Here is a 24778-nt window from a genome sequence, read left to right as displayed (position 1 = left end):
TTACTCGTGTCTTTTACGTAAATTCCACCGTAATCTCCACGGGAAACCATTTGGGAAAATGAACGGTTTGCCCATTCACGGGTACGAAACTGTCACTTACAAGTCGCATATTGAGGTTGTAGTTGTAACAGAGGCACAATTGGAATATTAATGAGTCTGATAACGGTCCTTTGTCGCATTCTGACCTTCAAATACGCTACTATTCCATTGTCGAATAAATGAATGAGCTCTTTAATTGGAATGGCTGATAAATTTTCAATGCGAATTATATGGAACAGAACTGTTAATCGTGACCTATTTCCACGATTAATGACTCAGGGGGAACAATCGTGGCATTTTCGACTTTCGGTTTTAAAACAAGACAGGTAAAATATCCCTCAATTCAAATATAATTTTCAACAGTATTTTTATAAATGGTTTTTATTTTGTACGAAAAAATTTTCGAACAAAAGTTGTAGAACAGCCATTACCTTTTTTTAAAGATTATGTTAACAGTTTTGTTTGAACCAAATGGCTCGAAGAAAAACAATAATAGCAATAGGTTGTACGATTTTATGGTTTAATATCTAGTTGTATGATAATTTGCGATCATTCTGGTCCGCCTTGACTCGCTTTTTCGGCCTGTTAGACGCGTTTCAGCATTGTGCCTTTCTGTGTAGATATTTGGGATTTATCTGTTTAAAAAGCTGTGCTTAAGATCTAAGACAGGCCCATCGTTTTTCATTTCTCTTAAAATTTGTATTCCCTTAATACAGTTTATTTGATGAAACCTGTGAAGAGCAAATGCTTACTTAGCTTTGTAGAAACTTTGTGGAATAATAACGCCATCAATATTAATAATAAAAATAAAAGTCTTTGTTTATTTACATATTGAAAGTGCATATTATGTAATGTAGAAAGATAGTACATACTTATCTCAGGTCTGAGGTCATCAAGAAATAAACTAATAAACTAGTATGATGTAGGTTACTTTTTTATTAACCATGGTTAAGATGTAAATATTTCGAAGCAGCCCTGAATACAAAATCTTTACAATGTTGCGGGTACGCCTATGATGACGTAGTATGTAGTTGTTGATCTATATAAAAACAAAAAAATAAAATAAAAATTAATAATCTAAAATTTAAAAAAAAAAGTTTAAAAAACATTTGGTCGTTTACGATTATCTTAGTCTGCCTGTTCTCGCTTTACTGGTCTCATTTGGCTTCTTCTGGCCTTGGCAACTTCAATACTGGTGCTGACAAACCTGTAATGAGGTTAGATTATTACCGATGCAAAATTAATTGAAATTAAATTTATATATATTAAATATGTAATTGTTTAATAGTTTTATTTAAATTGTGAGATTTTTTGTTGAGTTTGGTTGTTTTCTCGATCATCCTGGTCTCCCTAGTCTCGCTGCTTTTGTCAAACGCATATCGTCATTTCGCCATCTTCGGTGAAGGGTTTGTGTGCATTTTTAAAAGAATTTATCTTGCTTAGTCTTGCTTTGTGCCTCGAAAGTCCTCTTGTATTTATGCTTTCTAGAAACTTGAGTACAAAACGTCATATATTGGTGAAATATGTCAACAACAATAATATAATATATAAGGAAGTTTTTATTTGTTTTTATTATGAGATTTTTTGTTTAGGTGGCGAACTAGGTAAGTTTATGATCATCGTGGTCCGCCTATGTTCGATGTTTCGGTCTGGCAGACGGATTTTCAGCATTTCGCTATTTTCAGTGATGGATGCTGCTACTTTGTAAAGAATTTATCTCTTTTGAAACCTTGTTTAAAGCCTATTGCTTTTTCTTTTATTGAAATTAACATTAGACTAGATGAAAAAATTAACTCTTTCTTTGCCTAAATTGCTATTTCAACCTTTACAAGTCTTTTGTGTATTTTGGACTTTGAAAAACGCCTTTCGAACCTATTGACTCAGGGATCAATACAAATACAATTTAATTATTGACTTTTTACCTGAGTTTTAAGTAACATACTAAAAAAAGAATATTTTATATCTTTTTTTGTTTTATTTCATACACAGAGACAACTAAAACTCAATTTCATAAAAAATATTATTTATTTACACGTATCAATTTTGATTAATAAATTACAAAAATCAAACTCAAATAACAATTATATATATTTATGATAATATAGTTTTTATGAAGTATACGGTTCACTTTCAAGCATTGAGACTTAAAAATGAAAGTTTTCGTGAAATCTAGAAAATTATTCGTGCCTACGTGGAAACCTTAAGACTGACCAAACTTTTTAAAAATACGTTTTATTTTGAACTTCCACCCTCTAGAAAGACTGTATTGTTATTTTCATTGATAATGTTACGAATTTTTTATTAATACACCTTGGCAGCACTAGCTGTTGCTCACAGGTCGGACATAAATGTTTACTTACCTGGAATTTGGAGGCAAATGCGGAATCGAGTTCTATTCTGAAAGACGAAGTACCTTGACGTCATTTGTGAACGTCATTGACCGACGTAACAAAATAAAAGGATTTCCTTCCTCTGCAGGCTCAAACGTAAGCCAGGATGATGCAGGCGGTATGACCTCATTTTCCAAATCGACTCATCTATCCGTGGAGTTTTATTTATTTATTTTTTTTACGTCCGAAGCAGGATGATAATGGATGATTTGCCTACGCGAAAGGACAACAACGGCAGGAAGGCAAAAATGAAAGTTGTTTTTGAAAAAAGTTTCACATGATATTAAAAAATCACTTTTAACAGAAGACTTAGAAAATGGAATTTTCACCCACTTCTGAGTATTTACATCCTTGCACCAAATGTTTTCAAAATGTCGGCGCCACATAAACCGAGACAATGGCTGGGAAAAGTTTTAAAATCTAGTATTTTAATTTTATTACTTTTGTTAAGCATAATCATGGCAATTTATTCATTGGTATTTTCAGGGGGTTTTTCTTAAGTAAATGCTTTGGTTTTGGTGGCTTTCTTAGTAAGTACTGTATAAAAAAGAAAATACGCCAACGACCCATTTTAGTTTTTTGTTTTTTTTCAATTCCATAAAATTAAGTAATATGTATAATTAAAGATTTGGCCGTAAAACATGACCCCCCCTTCAAGGTAAGCGTGTGTGTACCAGGGGAAACATTTCAGCGAGAAAAAAGACAAAAATGTCGCGACAAGCGTTAGGAGTTAAGAAAGATCAGATATCCGACCCGGAGGACCAATATTTGGTGGAAGAAGGGGCTGTCCGAAATTGGCAGCAACGCTCCTCACCTTAGCATTGTTCGACGGAACCCATACCTTCACGTTGACTCCCTGACAGTAGTACAAAGCGATATAGGAGAAAGATAACAAATTAAATTATACTAGATATAACTTAGTTTGGACAATAAAGTGACCTGGCCAAAGTCGATAAACTAAAGAAAGTAGTGGCAGAATTTATTCCAATAACGATGAAATTTGATCTTCGGTTCAAAAAAAAATTAATTTTTAGAAAATTTTATTGCGTTTCTGTTATTTTTAGTCTTATTGATTACATACACATAAGTTATTTTCTCTGATTGGAATTTTTATATAAACATATTCATGAGCACGTTTCACGGCTGATGTGGGCTTTACAATGTTTAAGTTCATTTTCCATATATTGTTTCATTTTTCTTTTAAATCTTTTTTTTTTTAATTTTTATAATAAAATTTTGTAAAACAAGAAATTCAGAGAAAGCTTTTCAATGTTACATACAACACCGGAGGGAGGACTGAACCCCAGTTTGTGTCCATTATTTCTTTTATTTCTAAACTCTGCGGAATTTGTACAGTAAACAATCCCCCGTTGAGGTATAATTGTACGGCCAAACAATAAATTTTTGTAAGAAACCCTTCCTGCCACTTTGACGAAGGTCTGAGAAACGTCTAAAAATACTCCAGCCGCGTTCAGTTTCCGCTCCAGGCTTTAGAACGTGTAATCTGGAACTCCCTGGAGTTGATGAGTTAAAAAAGTTTCTGTAAAACATAAATTCTTTTGTAAATATTTTTTTGTTGGATTGAAAATCTAGAAGAAACGAACGAAACCTGATTATTTTGTAAATTTGTATTCTGCTATGGATTCGTTTTGCTATAAAAAAGTTTGTATTGAAATGAAAAACAGTTGTTCTGAAAATTATATATAAGAAGACTTAGAAATACGTTTTCTCATAGAGAATTGTCATTTCCTATGATTTCTGTTTCTGATAGGAGTAAAGTGCTATTAATTTATTAATTCTTATCCAATTTGGGCTAAATGAAAAACATAAAGTATTCATTAAAGTGAATATTAATTAAGGAGATGTTTTGTTGCTAGGGTTAATTTCAATTATCTCAGGTTTCTCTATTTCATAGAGTTTTTTCCGCCAAAGATGTAAAAATAATAACAACGTAATTATTTGATATAGCGATAACACTCTCTTATTTATCTATATATTGATGTTAACGAGCAAATGACACTTTTTTATAAAATTTGTGACATTTTTCTGAAGCAAATTTAACGTATTCGTCATGATGATATGTAAATCATAAGTCAGGAGTTATTGGTTCTTTGGACACCAACCTTCGTTTTGGAATAGTTCATTTTCTTTTCTTCAAAAGAAACATTTTCAATTTGAACTCAATGATTTTCAGCGTTGATGGCGATAATAACCGAATATTGGCAAATCGATTTCTTACTGAATTTTTGCTTGTAATTATACAAGGCCGATTGTTTATACACTTTGTCTGATTTTTTTTTTCTCCAAAAACGTTAATTTGTTTTGTAAATCGACTCTCGCAAAACCGGGGAAAAGTCTATCTCATTGTTCGCAACAATGGACGTCTTTCGGCAAGAGCAAGGGGCAGTGAATTGTTGATTAATTTAATGGAGCAGTTGTGGGAAAAGTAAAAGTTGTTAAGCTCAAAGAGAGGAAACTGGGGAAAGGATGTTTACGGTTCGTTAAGTTCGTTTGTAAATTTAACCGGCATCTCTCGCAAATCTCCCAACATACCGGGGAAAACAAGGAGAACGCACAATGAAAAGTCCAGAAGGTCGCAATACGATGTTTGCGAAACTTCAGCTTATCCAACGTTTTTTTTACACATGTTTACATTAAGAATTGTCAAATCAATTAATATGGATAAACTGCTCGATAAACAGATCAAATGTATATTGAAATTTTGAAGTCGACAGTTCTTGGTTAGCATCGTCGTGAAGCCCGATCAGGTCCAATGGGCTAGTGAACAATTGCAAAAAAAATTGGCTATGAAAATAGATTTTTAACTCCTTCTTTTTCCGATTGAAAGAGCAGAACAGACATCCTAATGGATGTCCTGTTATTATTGACAATATTGTTAAACCGCGAAAACAGGCGGATCCAAGTTCGACTTAAGCTGCCCAGTAACTATTACTATTTAGTAGCTTATTTACCAAAAATTGTACCTGAAAAATCAGACTACTAACTAAATCAGGCATTGTTTTGTATTTTTCTGTTTCTTTGGCCTTATCAGTAGTGTGAACTTACGGACCAAAAATTCCTTTTCGATATTAATTCAAAATGACAATACTTAACTTGAGGTTTTATTATTGACAGCTTCTGGCCTTATCGTGTTATCAGAAAAGCTCGGCTTGTAAAGATATTCTAAAAACTATCATCTCACCACGACTGGAATATAAAGTGTTATGGAAATTTTCTTTTCGGTTTTGTTGAGTAGTTTTTTAAAAGTGAGACCGTAGACATTATTAAGCCCCCTTATCGGGGCACGGCTGGAACAGAATAGCCCACCTAAAAAGGGGCGAAGCTCGGAAAGGATGTAGATAAGCAAATAATAACCCTGCCGAGGAGATCTGGGTAAAACGTGGTGATAAACCTTTCATTGACCATTATCAAAGGAAGTGACTAAATTGTACGTAGCCCTTTGAGCCTGCATGAATAAAAACGACGTTTTGTCCGGGATGTTTTTATTTCTGCCAAGGAGATACGACGGCTCTCAAGGATATCAACGACAAAGTCAAACAATTGAAAAGATTCACTGCCAAAGAAAAAATATAAAACATCCCACAAAATGAGCAGATTTATTACAGTAATAAACGATTATGAATAATGTAAATGTATTTGTTCAACAATAATTTATATGAATCGTTCTAGCAGTTTGTAATTTTTCCTTTCTTTTTTAAAAATTATGCACTCTCAAACTTTTCATTTTTCCTTGTTTAAATGCTTGTTTTGTTTAAAACATTAAAGTAGAAAAAATATTTGAGATCAAGTAGTTAATATTAAAAAAAGAAGAAGTACGTTTTACGAACCTATGATTAATCTTTACGAAATTCTTTTGTATTAATTAGATTTCGAAATTGATTTATTAACTGTTCATCAATTAAAATTAATTTATTTGAGTTTCTTGATTTTGAATCAAGTAAATTTTATTTAATGCTTTATTTTGATTGAGTGATGTATGTAAGCTCAATTCCGGACCATCTACATACACATATTTACGGCTTGTAAGTATGCCTTTATCACCCTCTTCGGGCATTAGCAGACCGAGGTCAGATCTCGGTGATGTCACCTTTTTCATGTTATGTAAGGTCTTGGTTGAAATGAAAAAGTTAGTGTCAGGAGCGGGATTCGAACCCACGACTTTCGGCTCAATACGCCGCTGCTACTATACTTGAGCTATCGTGACTTCGATCCACTCGGACACCAACTCGCCATCTCAACCTGCAACCTTTTGAATTTTCCCTCTTTTTTGCCATTTTTCAAATGTCGCGTAATCAGGATTCGATTCTCAGCGATTTATGAAGTGGCACGGGGAGCTGTTAGTGAAGTGATACTTCTTTTACTTTTTAAATCCATTATGTTTCGTGGTCTATTGACCAAATTACTTCTTTCAATTAATTCTTTTTATGTAAGGTCTTGGTTGAAATGAAAATGTTAAAAAATTCGAATCCCGCTCGTGGCACTAACTTTTTCATTTCAACCAAGACCTTATATAAAAAGAATAATTAGTTGAAAGAAATAATTTGGTCAATAGACCACTAAACATAATGGATTTTTTTACATTTATGATTATGCTGATCACACATTAACGCTTTATATTTTCCCTAACTTTATTACAACTGTTCTCTTGAGTTAATATGAATGTAATAAAATACTGTGATTCCCAGCCTTCTTCGATACTAATGATTTCCGAACGCAATTCGGTTCGTGATCCGTTTTCAAAATGCCCCGAGATTTCTTAGAAGATATAGCGCGACATGGGATGAAATGTGTATTGCCGTATTGGCCGGACATATGACGGTAAAAGGCGAACTGACGATCGTCACCAGCTAAGAACTGGCTTCATGTTAAAATCGTAACACGAAATTGTCTTGATTGAAGGGAAACCTTCAATGGAGTAGAAGGACCTACAAATGTAACTATTTTGTTGCAAATCATCCGCGACAACCCTTTTTTTTTCTTTTTTTTTTAATTGTATATTACAACTACCTGCATTTTGGTATCTAGTAATAATGTATGAATAAATGTTAAGAAAAACAAGAGTGGAGAAACTACCCACCGGTAGTACTCCTAACTATTCTTTATTCAATTGTCACTGGATAGAAGATCCCGTGGCCATCGTCTTTTTAGTCGGCGAAGAGGGTTGGAAGGAATTCGTCGGGATGAGAGGATTTGAATTTGAGGATTTATAGTGGTTGGGAGGTTTGTGAAAAATTTTTGGTAACGGGAGTGGGTTACATCTTGGACAAAAGGAATATCTAGGTCTTTATGGGTAGTGTCGTTGGACACATAAACGGGAGCATTAAGGATTTTTCTGAGGATGATGGATTGGGCTCTTTGGATGCGTAGGATATTGGAATGTTTGGCTGAACCCCACACTTCCAGTCCATAAGTCCATATTGGCTTCACAAGGGTGATATAAAGTAGTCTTTTGTTTAAGAGAGGTAGGCTAGAACGTCTGTCAAGAAGTCGTGAAAGTGCTCTGTAACGTTTCATAACTTCTTGTCGTTTCAGTCGTGTGTGGGGATTCCACGTCAGACGTTTGTCAATGTATAGTCCTAGGTAACGCACCTTGTCCGCAATTGGGAGGGGTATTTGATTGAAGTAGACTGGAGGAGGGATCTTTTTGCGGAGGGTGAAAGTTATGTGGGTGGATTTTTCTGGGTTGAATTTGAGTCTTTTTTTTTACACCATGATTCCAGTAGTGTGAGGTGTTCTTGAAGGTTTCGATTGGAAATGACTGGATCAGAATTGCTTGAGAGGATCGCTGTATCGACTGCAAAGGTTAGAGTGGTAGTTTGAGGATGGGATGGGAAGTCTGCCGTGTACACTTGGTACAGTACGGGCGCCAGAACACTGCCCTGCGGAACACCAGCAAGGAGAAGGTGGTTTGGGGAAGACGCCGATCCTTCAATGACTCGGAAGTACCGATCAGTGAGGTAGCTTCGAAGGATAAGGTAATAGGTTGAGGGAAGGATGTCCTTGAGCAAAAACAGCAAGCCCGGGTGCCAAACTCGATCGAAGGCCTGGGCCACATCAAGAAAGGCCCCCGAACAATACTGTCCCAACTCAAGAGAGGCAGAAATAACATCTACAACCCGGTGGCACTGTTGAACTGCTGAGTGACCGTCACGAAATTTCCACGACAACCCGTAATGAATAGTTGCAGAGTGGATTGAGAAGTGCAACCTACTGCAATGCATGGGTTGGAACGGATGGTTGATATCACAAAATTGGCATTTCAGTTCATAATAAGCAATGAATCTTTTAAAAAAAATATATTTAAAAAAATCCAGACGGGTTCTAAGATTGTGTCGGATGTAGAGAAAACGAAGTCTTATCTATTCAATTAATCTATTAGGCAAGAGTGTTTTGAAAGTGTGATATAAAAACTGTTTAAAAATTCAATGGTGCGGAAACAATTCATTGAATAATTCTGGGAATTAAATATGTAATTCTGTCCTTAATCGTGAAAATGGACGAAATTGGGTAATCTGACAGCGAGAAGAGACGAAGCAGGCGTGTTGGCTAGAAACACGGATTTCGTCACATATACATATAACACTGCCAGGCTGAATGTACAATGGGTTTCATTGAGTCTTTTCCCTCCTGCTCAAGCTCTTTCTCATCTTTTACCTGCATGACGGACGCGGACAGTTCAATTTATTCTCGTACGGTTTGAATTATATAAAGGGGAAACGCGAATCGATCAATCCCATGCGAACGGTTAAACAATGGACCGAAATTAAACGGTTCTACACACAACACTTTGTCAGTCATATTCCGAGTAATGATTCAACGGGAGTTTCTGGGATATCCCTTCTTCCTCAAGTTATATAAGGAAGTGCTAAATTGATAATGTACCCCCACGCAGAATCAAAAAATACGATTCTGATTAAATTTATTTTTCATTTGGGGAAGTTAATTTTAACTGATCATAAAACTATCGGATTTTTGGGTTATTGGACATTTTGTTTAGCCCATTATTTGATAGTTATCTATCATCTTGGTATGACTATCCTCGCTGATTTTGGTTAATTCAGGCGCGTTCCTAATATCTAGATATCACCATATTAACAAAAAATAAACGGGGCTAGGCAGACCAGGATGATAGGATAGCTAACTATCAAACAATAGGTTTATCACCCCGAAACTACAGGAAGAAATCTCACAATTTTGTTTATCGCCTTCCAAAATATTGAATTGCTGACCTAATTCCCAAATTTTATTTTGCACAAATTTAAATGAGCCTAATTTTCCGCATTTGGTTTTTATTTCTGATACAGCAAGGACGGGTGATCGCATTAAGCTAAGGTGTAAGATAATTTGTAAATTATTGATTATTTTAATGCCCTGAGAGAGGAGATGTTCTCTTCGAAGCTCGTCGAAGTAACTTAGTGTTTTCTTTCAAATTGGGCTTGTCCACGGTTTTTACTATAGAATTACAATAACACTGAAGGTAGTCATAGCTAACTATATCGGAGACAATTTGGTTTGAATTGTACGAAGGCGCACAGTTGAACCTATTTCATAGAATATTAAATTTTTGACTAAGCTATATAAAATTTTTGCCTGCTAAAAAAATTGCTTTTTTAAGTTTGGTACGTATAAAGTAGAGTTTTATTTTCGTTTAATAAAGGACATCTTAAAGTTTAGGACATTCAATTTAATGAAAGTTTTCAAAATTAAAAAAAACCACTTTATTCTTTAACTTCTTTTTGGCCAAAATGTTAACCAATTTTAAGTTATTTGTTATACACAGCAGTACAGTTAAAATTTTATTTTTTAAATAATTTACTTTAAAAAGGTATAAATAATGTTAATATTGTCAATTTTAAATGAGAAATATTGTTAATTAAAAAAATACATTGCATGATTTTGCACATTTTGGGTTTTTCTATTCTTTTTAAATTTTTTTTTGCCATCTAAAAACTGCTCTCTCCGACTGGTAAAAATTACAACCAACATTTTTGTTTTAATAAGAAAATTTAATTGATTTCGACTCAAAATTAAAGTTATGTAAAATTTACTTACAGATTTTATTTTAAAGCTTCGACAAAGCTTTCTTAAACACCAGTTATTCTTCTTATCTAGCTTGTGCAAATAAATCTATTTACAAAATATATAATAATAAAATATATATTTTTAAACTTTCAATAGTAGGACGTTTGGAGAGAATTATTTTGATTTCTCAAGATTTGAATCGCTCATACTAAAAAATGGACGCGAGTCATCAGTATTTGTTTATTTTTATTATATTTTTGATTAAACTTGGACTAGTAAATTTAGGCTAACTAAGTATGTTAAGCTCCAACAAGAACTTTATGACTGTTCAGAATTTTTTTTATGACTTCTGGGGCGTGTCAGTGCTTTCCTTTGTTACTTTAAGTTTCAATTCTCACTCATTTGGCTTCTCGCCATCTTCAGAGCTGGAATGACAAACCTGTAGTTTGATGGTTTGCTGAATACCGCTTCGTCAGGTGAGGTCAATAATGTAATTAAATAATTAATTTAATTAGATTGTTCTGTTTTGTGGTAATTCTGTTCATACAAGAGGGCTTAACATTTAACTATCTGTTAGTTTCGGGAACGAGAGATCACACCACTTATTATTTATTTAAATTATTATCAATTGAAATTTCATGGGCGGGATTCGAACCCAGAACCGGGAGCGTAGCAAATACGATTGTCGAATCCCTAACGACTCAGCTACCGCAGTCCTCCCAAGGTATTTTATTAAAAAAAGGCCTTCCTCGCTGATTTGGCCTGTAAGACAGATCAGTTTCGGCATTCGATCCATTTTGTTGAACCAGCAAAGATAGACCAAAATACCAGGTAACGACTAGTCTGCAGGTTTATCATCCCAAAAAATCACATCGAAGATTCTCCCAATTATTGTATTTGTTTTTTTACATAAGTTTAAAATGTTTGCTCTTTGGGACCCAAAGCGTGGATAGGCTGACGAAACGAACATTTTTTGGCAATAATGCCTGAGAAAATATTCTTTTCTTTTCGTATAATCGATTACAGTCAAAATCAGTTGTACGACACAATGAATTTCACAACCAAGGGTAGGTATGCAATAATATTTCACTTTTTTTTAAGAAAGTCAATTAGAGTTCTCCCGCAGTTTTCTCTTTACTGAATGATGAATAAATCATTTTAATTCGACAAGACGAGAACTAGAAAAATGTACGAAAACCATTTATTTTATTGTATTTATAAACCATTTATATATAATATTTTTTAATTTAGTTTCATACGGAAATGTGCTGTGAAGTGGCCTGCGTTTGACGGGCCAACCATTCTCTTCGGATTGTTATGTACAATAACCCCTGCTGGTTTTAAAGAGGGGGCTGGTGAAGAAGTGAAGGCAATGACTGCAAACGGAGTCCGATGAGCTGCCAGCCGTTTATTCGGAAGGAAATATACAAAAGATAACGTGCAATCTAAACAATGGTTAAATAACGTAATGAGTGGAAGCGACGTACACGAAACTACTGAGAGTACGACGGTTGTGGGAAGATGGAGAAACGAACTCGTGGGAGACATGCGGAGCGCGTTGCGTACTCCGACAATAGGCCGGCTCTTGTCTCCGGCTAATGTTTTATTTATTACGGTTTCCAATTCAGAAATCGCGCGAAAAAGTAGAGAAATCTTCCATTCATTATGGGAACATTATTGTTGTCGTTGTTCTTGTTACAGCCGCTTGTACAGCTGTAATGGCGTTTCTTTGGGCCGTTGAGTGCGTTCATCGTTGTTGAAACGACTTAGGATCGACGTTGTAAAAGTACAACAATCAGCAGTAATGACAAAAATCATAGTCCGGACCATGCTTATTATGATGTCGTTATGGGTAACATCTGACTGCAGGTTGCCCAAGACGATACTGAATGTCTATAAATTCCTTCGTATAACACCAAGTTGATTCTAAATTTCCACCAATTCGTGCCTTTATGGTTTACCATAAGCGTATTTTATAGTTTGGCTGATGAAAATGTGGTACTTAAAATGTGGTAAAATTCCTGGGTGCCACCAAGTTGAAACTGAAATTCCAGTACACGGATTTAATTATTTATTGTTTGATCATAAGCGCAATCTCCTCATATATGTACTTATGTACAGAATTGACCTTATATCGTCTCGCAGTAAGCTGTGGGAAGTATATAATCTACAAATGTTTTCATTTTGAGACCCAAAGATTATCGACTCAGCGGCACGTCATAACTAGCGAGGAACCTGACGACCACTGTTGGATCGAACCGAGCATACTTAAGTTCGCCGACTCGACTGACTTCGGCATTTCGTAGTGGAGTGTGATTTCGTTTTGATTTTAATAAATTATTTTTTTATGTTATGTTCAGCAACAAAACAGTTGTTCCAGTTGTTTTGTAGTTCAGATACCCCCGTTCTATGTCAGAAACTACTTTTCCTAGTTCATCTATTAATTGTAATATGCTAATGCCATTCTGTTTCGGCCCCATTTAGAATAATTTAATTATCTTACAAGTTATAAATCCCTAATTTTGTGTACGTTGTGAACGTGATTAAATTCTCCACAATTCCCTATACAGACCCTGTGGAAATTGCATTTGTTTAAGTTAGGAAAGACTCCAAAGTTTTACAGAACGATAGTCAACTGGAATCTATGAAATAAATAATTAAATGAATGGAATGAAATACAAAATGATTTCTGAATATTAGAAACCATTAAGTTTATTTCAGATTTTTCGGAGTAACTATTTAAATTTCCTGAATTTATAGTCTTTGCCATCAATACTGTTTCTTATGGAGATATTGGAATACTTTAACAATAAAAATATGGAAAAACTGGTTGTTTTGGCCAGAACAAAATAGGCTCCGCACCTTAACGCTTTGGGACCTATCCTCAACCTCTCCCTTCGGAATTTTCCGACAATTCCGATTTTTCTGTCTCATTAAGGATCTTTGGGGAAAGAAAAAACCTCTTTTTGAGCACACCTCTCTCTCGTCTTTTACAACCTCTCACTTTACGTGAGCACATTTCACTTTGCCCTTCAATTTTCCTTTACCCATTTTCCAAAAAATTTCCATTTTTTCCCAAACTATATTTCACTTTCTGAGCTATAAGTCATTTAAGACTATGCAACGGGTGCCCCAGCCTCGCAGGCGTGAGTGTTTCCAAATGATTTTATACTATTGTAAATTTTATACAAAAGCAGCTTTTCACTCTCTAACGCCTGATCTAATGGCTCATTCGTCTGACATCTCATGATAGAGAAAATCTTATTTTTCCTAAAGTTAAGACTACAGAGTTGTCAATAAATCTTTAACAAATTTAAAGATAAATGCAAGTAAACGCAACATTCTGTATTCTTGGGTATTTTACAGTCTTGTCGTTTTTATTTGGTATATTTATTTATTTATCATCATATCGTTAAAAAAATAACTCTTCCTTCTCGTCGTCGAAGATAAATTGATACATTTATTAAATAGTTTGTGCAATCTCGTTGGTAAATTGCCCAGGTAGAGGAACTCACGATGAGTCATACGTACGATCGGCCCATGTGTGCGTAGACGTCAAAGTAGGCATCTTACTCAATCCGTAGATCATGAGTCAGTCATTCCGAGCATAGATCATCAACGACTTTTGAATTTTGACGTAAAAGAATCATACCACTATACAGAGGTATAATATTTCTAATATTACTTAACCTCATTTTCATCTCAATTTTGTGCAATTTAAATATTTGACATAAATTAAAAATCACTGGTTCACCTTCCTTTAGAGGCTTATGATTCATCGACCTCCAATCTTAATTTCAAGCTGTTTCCAGCGTTTTAGCTATGTCATGACAGATCAATCTTTGTATTTCAGGTAGTCGGGTAAAAGACCTGGGTCCCGACCGCCGGCCGTAATTATATAATTATAGTTATAAATAATTTGTATCAGGACGTATTACGGGTTAAAGATGCCAGGCAGAAACAAGATAAATTATAACTTAATTGTTCAAACTATTTAATAATTAAATCTATAAAAATTTTTAAAAAATTATGCTTAATTCTAGGACAAAGATATTTTGGCAAAGACCTGGATGACTAATAAAAATAATAATGGACTTGTGTAATATATAAGTTCTAAGAAATGAGAAGAATCATGGCCTTTTTATTTTTGTACTCTCCTTTCGAAAATAGTTTTGTATTAATTGATTTTTTTAAAATAAATTAATAATATTAAAATCATGATGGTTATTTTATAAGTTTGGTTTAAATTTGATATAATTAACAGTAAAAAGGCAAGATAAATTATATTTATTCAATTTTTTAAAATAATTATTTTACATCAGATCTTTTTGAAATCAAAAATGTTTCCATCGACCACGAAGAACTGGATATCGCTGACATCAACAATGTTGAAATCAGACGTCCAATTGTGGGTTATCATTTTTGGAATTCCCTCAGCAGCTTTCTCAGATATCTTCCGGGACCGGAAGCGGGAAAGGTTATTTTCTGGGCAAAAAAAAAATAAAAAAAAAGAGAAAACGTTCGGTCCGCGTTATCACAAATTAATTACACCCCTTATCTGGTATTTAGTTACAAATCCCTCTGGGTCAAAAGTGATAAGGTCGAAAGAACAGGCAAGCTTTAAAAATAGACGAACGATTGGATTATTTTTCCAGCTAAAGTAATAACATGGAGGGAAACAGAACTAAATTAAATATTTTTTCCCAAATAGAACAATTAGAAAATGTGAATAATAAATAAGCTGTTTTGCAGAAGAACGAGAACAAAGCTTTATATTAACTCCTACACTTACTGCCTACGTTTCAGTCTTACCACATCAAATTTGGGTAAAACAACATTTTTAATAAATTAATACGATAAGGTCAAGCCTAATTTATATTTTTATTCAAATTAAATAAAACTGTTATTATAATAGCTAAGGCTTATTCCTAACTCGTTATTTAAAAAGATATATAAGCCTACATTTTAAGAAGACAAAAGTTTGAATGCTCGTTCAAAATTGTGTTCGTATTAAAACCAATTATTACGTAACTATTAATATTTCTGAACAAACATGATCGATATCTCTAAAAAACGATAACCTTTAAAAATTTCAAAAAGCTTTAAATCCAACTGCAATGAATTTTCTGCGTTTTTTTTTTTCATCTCATGCAATATTTTTTTAAATTGATATTCTCCTAGATTGTGAATCCCGTAATTAATTCAACACATAATAAACATATGAACAACATTTCGTTGAATTAATATTGGGAATTTATGCGAATGGCACGATATGCAAATTTAATTGGTGTAAAAATTTGTGTGGTTTCACCTTCTCGTCAGCTTCACCAATACCAAGTTAACTTACTACGGTAATATCATTCCTTATTTTATCAAATGGTAATAAAAATAAAAATTAACTAACACTGGCATGTCTTTCCTCCGGACCTTTCTTAATCCTTTAGCCATGTGTATATTAAGTCTGAAATTTTCTTTTAAAGCTGTATTCATATTTTATAGGTAACATTTATAGCTGTTAAAAATCTGTATTAACTGACGGGAAATTTTGAAACGGAAGTTTTCTGCTAAAATTCTATTAATAATGCTTTCTATATCGAACTTGACAAATTGATTTAAACATGTAAAAAGATATTAAATTGTTCCAATTAATTATTATTTTCATTTAAGGTGTTTGGTTGAGACGAAAAATTAGTGTTACGAGCGGGATTTGAACCCACGACCTTCGGCTTCGAATGTGGGTTCGAATCCCCCTCGTGACACTAATTTTTCATCTCGACCATAAACCTTAGATGAAAAGGATAATTAATTGGAATAATTAATATGGTCAATTATGACCACTAAACAAATATGGGTTAATATTAAATTGTTTAAACATGTATCTAATTTATTCATAAATCTTAATTACTTAGAGGTAGCACTTACAATTATTCTCTCATGATTTTGTCTGACCTACGCAGGATTCTTTGTTTCGTCTTCTTTCTTTGCGTATTTACAAATTTCTTGGCTGAGACCGCATAAAATGCTTTTCTTCTTCATCGTGCTGTCATTTTGTAGTTGCATTTCAAAATAAATTACTATAATAATATGTTTATTAAATGAACTTAACAAGGCCGAATTCGTTCAGCGGTTGTGACCGAGCTCATTGACTTCAAAGTGGGCAGACTTTTTATCGACTTTTAACAATTTATCGTCAGTTTTATTCATTTATTAACTTTAATTTTAAAAATCCGACTGGCAAAACGGTAGGTGTTCGTTGAAGTAACGTCGGTCTTCTTGGCAGATACGATCAAACAATCGGAGTTTTGCAAATTGAGATTTAATTTTTTTTTTTACAAAGGTTTTTAAAGCATGATTAATCGCAATGATTTGTTAATTATTATTTTAGTTCGTATAATAAACTCGGAAGTGATCGGGAACGGAAATGACTTCAGAATAGCGAAGATGGGCGGACCCGTGCTCCTCCTACCTCTTTCTTCTATCGCTTGCAGGTCAATTACAAATTTCTATATTTAAAAGCTCAGAATTCAATGTTTGAATGAAACTCATCAGGATAATAGCCAACATCGATCAAGAGGTGAAATTTTACTAAAAGCCAGTGTATGAATTAAAAAAAAGCAAAGGCAGCATGTTGACAGGCCATGTATAGAGTGGGCTGTCGGTACAGTACTAATTCTTTATGTTAACCTCAATGCGACATTATGGAAAGACTTTTTTGGTCGGGCATTGTGTAGGCCAGAATGTGACACATTTGGGAGTGACATTGATCAAACACCAACACGTTACCTCGCCCCTGTGGCGCCACCCGACATATATTGTTATTATTGTAGTTCCTTTCCGCCTTAGAAATTGTCTGCAGTGCTAGAAATTCTTTTGTTTTGACATAGAAGCAAATTGTGATGTCTCAGCTGCCGCCGTGTCATAATTGTCTCGAACCTTTTTAATTTTTTGACAAATTCTTAAAATTGACGTATTATATGTCGGAGGAGTATGAAATTGTGCTCTTTCGAAGTTGGGCCCTCCCTACTGTTTTAGTACAATGCCAAACACTACGGGTAGAAGAGTTCATCCACATCTGGATCGTACAACTGCACATGACCAAAATGAAACATTGTTTTTGACATCAAAAATGTTTATAAAAAATGTTCTAAATTCAATGTACATAATATCAAAAAGCATTGTGCAATTTTCCCCATTTTGTGTTAGTGTTTTCTCAGTGATTCACCCAGCTTATAACCCTGCCCCACAGCGAGAATAGGCATAACAAAATGAAAGGAAACAATCAAGTGACTGGTTTATCACCCATCAAATGTCAAAAGAAATTTTACACTCTTTATATCTTAGTTATTATTTTTTAAATAAAAAATTGTCATGTACTACGAAAGAAGTTAATAGTTTCTCTACCAAAACAGAGGATTTGCTGAAAATGATTTGATATAGCTAACCCCCCCCCCCCCAAAAAAAAAAATTTCAACCCAGTTTTTTTAACAGTTTGTAATAAAACTTTCTCGTACAGAAGTTTTATTGCTAGTAATTTTGCCGAAACTATGCTTATTAATATACAGGAAGAGTTTCTGAAAGCAATTTCAAGCCTGTGAATTTCCATCATCGTCCCATATTCGTTTGATGAGTGAACCTCCTCCGCCAAACAATCCACAATATAAAAGCCTTTTCCTTCCACTACGTGTCTATAATCTCTGGGAATTGGGATCTCAAAATAATTATATCCTGATTTCACTTTCCTACTCTCCTTCTGCGGTGCGTAAGGTATAAATGACCTATTCAAAGTTTTACCGATTACCCTACAGGGGCCGATGTGAAGTTTTATACTGCTTACGTCTTTCTTTGAAAATATAATTTGATAAAACTATGTGAATTTCTTTCAGCTTATTTCACCAAACATTATGCCCATCTTGAAAAGGAGTAGACAGGGATATTAATTTAAACAAAAAATCAGAGGTCACGTTGAATCAGTATTATTGATAACAAATAAAAACAACTTATAAAAGCTGCCAAATGTTTAATCAATGAAACGTTGATTGAAGAGAGATTGATAACAATTTACCACAATTATAGTAATTATAGTGGAAATATTTTTTTAATTGTCTAACAGTGACAACCAAAGGGCCAATCTGTTTACATACATTTTATTTGTATTTCTTTACACCTTTTACGACTATTATTGTGCGATTAATAAAATAATAATGTAACATTGTTTTTTAATTTGTATATAAACATTACTGCAAACATAAAGCATAATTGTTAGTTTCTCTGTCTCTGTCTCTCTGTCTCTGTCTCTCTGTCTCTCTGTCTCTCTCTCTCTCTCTCTCTCTCTCTCTCTCTCTCCCTCCCTCCCTCCCTTTCTCTCTCTGGTTTTTTAGTATTTATTTATCTAACATTTGTACATGTGAGCATATACAAATGTTATTATTTGTATGTCTATGTATTTTTGTTTGTGTGTTTATTTGATTGTTTATTGGCAGTTTCTATTCCATATTGCTCTTAAATTGGTCGAGAGATATTTGTTTGTCGTATTGTTTGAGTGCGTGTGTTCGCTTGTTTGAATGTCTATTTGGTTATTAGTTCATTCTTTTTTGTGTGATGGTTGTTTGTCTGTTTGTTAGTTGGTTTGTTTGTTAGCAAGTTTGTTTTTGTGGTTTTATACAATATTCCTTTTAAATTGGTAAGATAATACACGTTTGTCTTATTGTTAGAGTGAGTGTCCCGTTTATTTGTTTTTTAGTCGATTCTTTTTGGCGTTAATTTATTGTTTATTTACTTGTTCATTTGTTTAAAGTTCGTTCGTTAGTTTTCCATGTGTATACTTTCTTATTAAAAGTGTAATAAGTCAATTTTCAAAAGGCAAAAAGGGATTTTTAAAGTTATTAACGTTAATTTATTGATGAATTATTACATATATAATAAGTGTAAAGGTTATAAAAATCAAATGAAATCTAGTAAGGTTTAAACAACGTTAGTTACAGTTTTGATTTAGAAAAACTGCAAGAGAAAACAGATAAGAACGAAAACCACACGATAAACTAGGAAAACGATAGAAAGACCTGGTGATTAACATCCCTAGGTTTTCTTTTTGGATTGTGAATTTTCTCAAATTTAATAAGAATAATTTGCATCTGGTAGAACATAGTATGTGTGATGTTAGAAAAATATCTGCGTGTTTGGGTTTTAGTTGTGTGCTGTTGTTAAGATAAGTAAACGGTAATCACTCCATTAATTAAGGGTTAAAATTAATTTACCATGTATAGTTTTAATGCTGTAAACAGAGTCCATTTATGTCAAGTGTAAGTCAGTTTAAAATAGAACTAAGCACGTTAACGTCCTTTTAAAATAGGAAGGAAATATTTCCTATCTATCCAACCACGTCTTCCTTTGCGACAAGATGGGAAATAGCAATTCGATACCGATAACGTCAGTGCGATATGCAGCGAATCGAAATGAGACGATTATTAAAGAATTAATTAGCGCTGGTGGGGAGGAGGGAAAATGCGACCGATTTTTAAATTCATTTCGGCTCACAAATGAGCAAAGGCGAGAATACCCTGCGACAGAAAGGAAATAATACATTTCACCCCTCCTACGTCTTTCCTGTACCGGATGGCGCCTTTTTGTTCACTAGGGCATTGCACCACGTGAAATCTTGGATTTTGACGGTTTTATGATTTATTGATGGTTTAACTCAACAAGAAAACAAAACCTATAAAATAGCCAATCAATTAAAAATTTCAACAATCATCTAAAACCTTAAACGTATCAGGTCTTCCAAGAGACAGAAGACTAAGCAGATATTAAAAAAATAAGCAGATAAATATTGCACTCATAATATTAATACAAAACAAATATGTATTACCTTTTTGAATCACCAAATAAAATTATCTAGTAATTACCTAGTAATGTGTGAAATAGTACAAATTAAAAAATAAACAAAACTTGATATAAACATATGAATGTAAACTGTTCCATTTTCTCTGTTAATAAAACTATTTCAAGATTGGTCCGTCTGTTTTCGCTATTGTTCCTACAGGCATATTTCTCCATTAAAACCAGCTTGTATCTTGAAATCAGAGAGGAAGGGCATTTATCTTTTTTATTCCGAATCATCATTTTTACTAGAATTTTTTATCACAATAAGGAAAGAGATGTAGAGACGTTCAAACTCGCCTTTAGCATAAGGTTAATACATTTTTTAAATTACAAACCATAACGAACAATAAAAATAATATGATGTGTATGATGCAGGAGATGTGAAACAGTATTATTTAGTCATAAATTATAAAATTTAAGTAAGCTTTTAAAAACCTTGAAATATTGATAATCAGAGGTGATTCTGAACATTAGCACACACAATCACATAAAATACAAGTTCTAAAAGCACTAAAAAAAGAAAAAAACGAATGAACTAATGAGCACACTAAGGAACGAAATAATTACTTAAAATAGTATCTCAAGTTGAAATTATTTCTTGATTCGATTAGCAAACGTCATAATTTCTTAACTAGAATGAATGAAAATTTAATTAAATTTATTAGCAGTCCCAGAGTATGAGAGTGGATAAAGCTTATTTTGATTTTGTTGTGACTGCGTTCTTCCAAAAACTTTTTTGGGAAGTCTAATTCGTATTTTCGGAAAATAGCTCTCGGACGAGAAAACATTTGGAAAGTAGGCGTGGTATCCCAGATCTGAAAGTAAATAGAAACCCGAAAAACAAAAGGTGGAGAGTTCTATTTCACACGTGTGCGTGGAGCAGTCTATCCCATTGTCCCGTAGCCCCGTTTCCATCCTTAAGGTCGTTTCTTAATAAGTTTGACGTCGGAACCAACAACAGAAACCGTTAAACGTCCAAAACAGTAGCACACGGCTTGATTTCCTGAGAACGGGAGCTTTGCTACGACTATTAGCCGATTTTTTGAGAGCCAAAACCCAGTTTTCACAGTTTCCACAAAGACATCCCTTTTGTAACCAGTTACCATAAAACTACTATGCAAATTATAAAATTATAAGCTTTTAACACCAAAAAGAATTTCCCTTCTCTTAATGAAAACACGCATACACAAAACATTCTCCCTCTTTCTCTCTCTCTCTCTCTTTCTCTCTCTCTCTCTCTCTCTCTCTCTCTCTCTCTCTCTCTCTCTCTCTCTCTCTCTCTCCTCTCCTCTCTTCTTTATATATCTCTCTCATTCTCTCTGTCTCCTCTCTCTATATATCTCTCTCGCCCTTTCTATATCTCTCTGTCACTCTCCCTTTTGTCGCTATATCTCTCTCTTACTCTCACTCTCTCTCTCTCTCTCTCTCTCTCTCTAATCCTCTCTCGCCTCTCTCTCTCCTCTCTCTATCACTCTCATACTCTCTGTCTCCTCTCTATCACTAAATCTCGCTCTCTCTCTCTCTTCTCTATATCTTTCTCATTCTCTCTGTCTCCTCTCTATATATATCTCTCTCGCTCTCTCCCCTTTCTATATCTCTCTGTCACTCTCCCTTTTGTCGCTATCTCTCTCTCTCTCTCTCTCTCTCTCTCTCTCTCTCTATTCCTCTCTCGCCTCTCTCTCTCTCCTCTCTCTATCACTCTCATACTGTCTGTCTCCTCTCTATCTCTAAATCTCGCTCTCTCTCTCTTCTCTATATCTTTCTCATTCTCTCTGTATCCTCTCTATATCTCTCTCGCTCTATCACTCTTCTCTATATCTCTCTGTCACACTCTCTCTGTCTCTCTCTCTCTCTCTTCTCTCTATATGTCTCTTTTACACACTCTCTCTCTCTCTCTCTCTCTCTCTATCTATCTATCTATCTATCTATCTATATCTACTATCTATATCTATCTCTATCTCTCTATCTATCTGTCTATCTATCTATCTATCTACCTACCTATCTATCTATCTATTTTTTCCTAAAAAGATTTATAATAAATACAAATTATTAATAATAAAAGAGAGTTTGTTTTTAATGGATTCAAATTTTGCAAAAATACTTGAAAAAATGAGGATTGATAAAATTTCTAATCATTGGTAATCTCCAGACTTCCTTTCTTATTCCCAATTTATCTTGCTTTTTTGTTTTAACTTACCTTAAAAAAATAAGAATAGTAACTATTTGCAATGTTATTATTAATTATACCTAATTAATACTAAATAGGCTTCATTTAATTTTAAAATGAATGATTAATAGACCATATTTTTTTTAAAAACTTTGTCTTTTAACCTTAGGTCTGAAACACTTTTAATGACAAGGTATATAAAGGGAAATATTGGACAGTGGCACACGTATATATCTGTGCGAGCGAACATACGCAGAAACTAATCATCGGGCGACCAGACAAACAAACAAATAAACACACTAAAAAACAAACTAACGAATAAATAAACATACAAACAAAAGAACTAGATGAGCGAACAATCACATATTAACAAACAAAAAGACACACAAACAGACTAACGTACGAAAAAAAGTATGTATGAACAAAAAATAAACACATTTGGTGATAATTTTTTTTTCTTTTCCGAATTAAAACCCACAATAAATAAAGAAAAAAACTATAAATAGATTGACAAAACTACGATACAACAAAATTAACCTACTTATTGATCTATTAGAAACAGAGCAAAAAAATAGTTTTTAGTTGAAAATAGTTTAGTTAACAGTTTAGCAAAAAATTTAAGTTTAATGTACTTATAGGCCTGATTTGTGCGACAATATCTGAACATTTAGCAATGAAGTCACCCTTTCATCATGATTCATATCTATATTAAGTTTGTAAAAAAATTATATATGCATGTATAAGTTTTTTTTAGACCTGGATTGTAAAGTGGCCCTTTTAGTAAACGATCCATATCACATTAATAAAGTAAATTTCACAATATTGTGAATTTACTATCAATGATGACGAAATAGGTATACTAACAATTGTAACGGAATTGTATTACTAAAGATTTTTTTTAAATTTACAATAATACCAATACTGACAACGACAATCTAATATTTCAAATTCAAACTTAATTCTTGTGAAATCTCAATAAAGAATGATCTATACAGTCAATGAATCTATCATTTCTATTCCCATATGACTAACGCAATTTAGATGAAATATATGTAAATTGATATATATGTAAATTAATGCGAGTGAAAAATGATATAAGCCTTTTAATGCACTTATGCATCTTTTTTCACTTTTATCTGTGAGAAATAAGACACATATCTTTCAATGTGGAAACTATTGTTGTTTTAAATAATTTCCCTTTGGTTTTAAATGCTAGAAATGATGAGACTAAACTATGTTACAGCAACCCTCGCTTAACTAATTTTTTTTCTACAAGAGCTTGTATCCTGATGTAGTGAATTCTATTTTCATACTTCCATCGTGAGCTCATGTCCTCGCCATTTCCTGACGATGCTGAAAATTCCCCGAGCATTATTTTCTAATTCGCCGTTTAATTTGCACAGAGGCAACATGTAAAAGAAAAATGGCTATTGACCATAAATATTAAAAAGAATAAAGCCGTGCCAACGACCAACTTTCCCTTCCCACATCGGCGCCTTATGCTGCTCCCCACGTTAACAGGCCAATGACGCATTCTTATTATTAAGCAGGGCTGTTTCATCAGAAGGATTAACGGTTGTTATACTTTTTAATGACAGATAAAAAAACAAATTTCACTCTCCTACCTAGTCGCACCTGAAAAACTATGGGCCGCTTGCATTTGCTGTCTAACTGTCCTAATATTAACGTCTGGTCATCAGCGAGAAGAGTCAAAACTGTAGCTAGCTCTATCCAACTGCTGTCAACAATATAGTATTAGTACATGTTCATATCACCATAGTGTATCAACAATTTATTTATACGTTATATTAATTATTTTATTTATTTCAACCCATTGACACGTGTTTGAAACCCTAAGCTTATAATTATTTTTAATTACCTTTTTCAATAGTTTATAATAGAATTAAGAAAGGTTTTTTTGGGTTGTCCGGAAAATAGTGCAAGTTTCATGTTTTCTTTCAATTACTCCACTATATAATAAACTGTTTGTGTTGAAGGATTTCTTCAAATAAGTACGTTTGTCAACACTTTTTAATCCTCTTTCAAACAAAAATATTTGTTTACCTCAGTAGCATTTCGTTACTTGGGATTAATTCAGTATTTACTAAGATGTCAACGCGTGATTTTCGCCTAATTTCATTTTACGATTTTTATCTCGGTCGGAACGAAGCCTAATGGGCCAGAAACATTAATGATGGCAGTGTGAGTGAGAGGTTCGTTCAGAGATGGTTTAGAGAATTTCGAGAGGGAGACTTTAGCC

At 33.6% G+C, this 24778-nt stretch overlaps 1 long non-coding RNA gene across 1 annotated transcript; it reads right to left on the bottom strand.

Annotated features, from left to right (window-relative positions):
• Window positions 1-676: 676 nt before the first annotated feature.
• Window positions 677-24479, bottom strand: LOC106669626. Its single transcript, XR_001340951.2, has 5 exons — window positions 24398-24479; window positions 24144-24256; window positions 1161-1246; window positions 912-1078; window positions 677-770 (listed from the first exon to the last, which is right to left on the bottom strand). It is a non-coding gene; the product is annotated as an uncharacterized LOC106669626 (long non-coding RNA).
• Between the last annotated feature and the right edge of the window lie 299 nt (window positions 24480-24778).

This window comes from Cimex lectularius, unplaced genomic scaffold, assembly GCF_000648675.2.
Source record: "Cimex lectularius strain Harlan isolate CLEC.00 unplaced genomic scaffold, Clec_2.1 scaffold8, whole genome shotgun sequence".
In the NCBI taxonomy this organism is placed as follows: domain Eukaryota; kingdom Metazoa; phylum Arthropoda; class Insecta; order Hemiptera; family Cimicidae; genus Cimex; species Cimex lectularius.
This window is presented reverse-complemented; position numbering and strand designations above follow the sequence as displayed.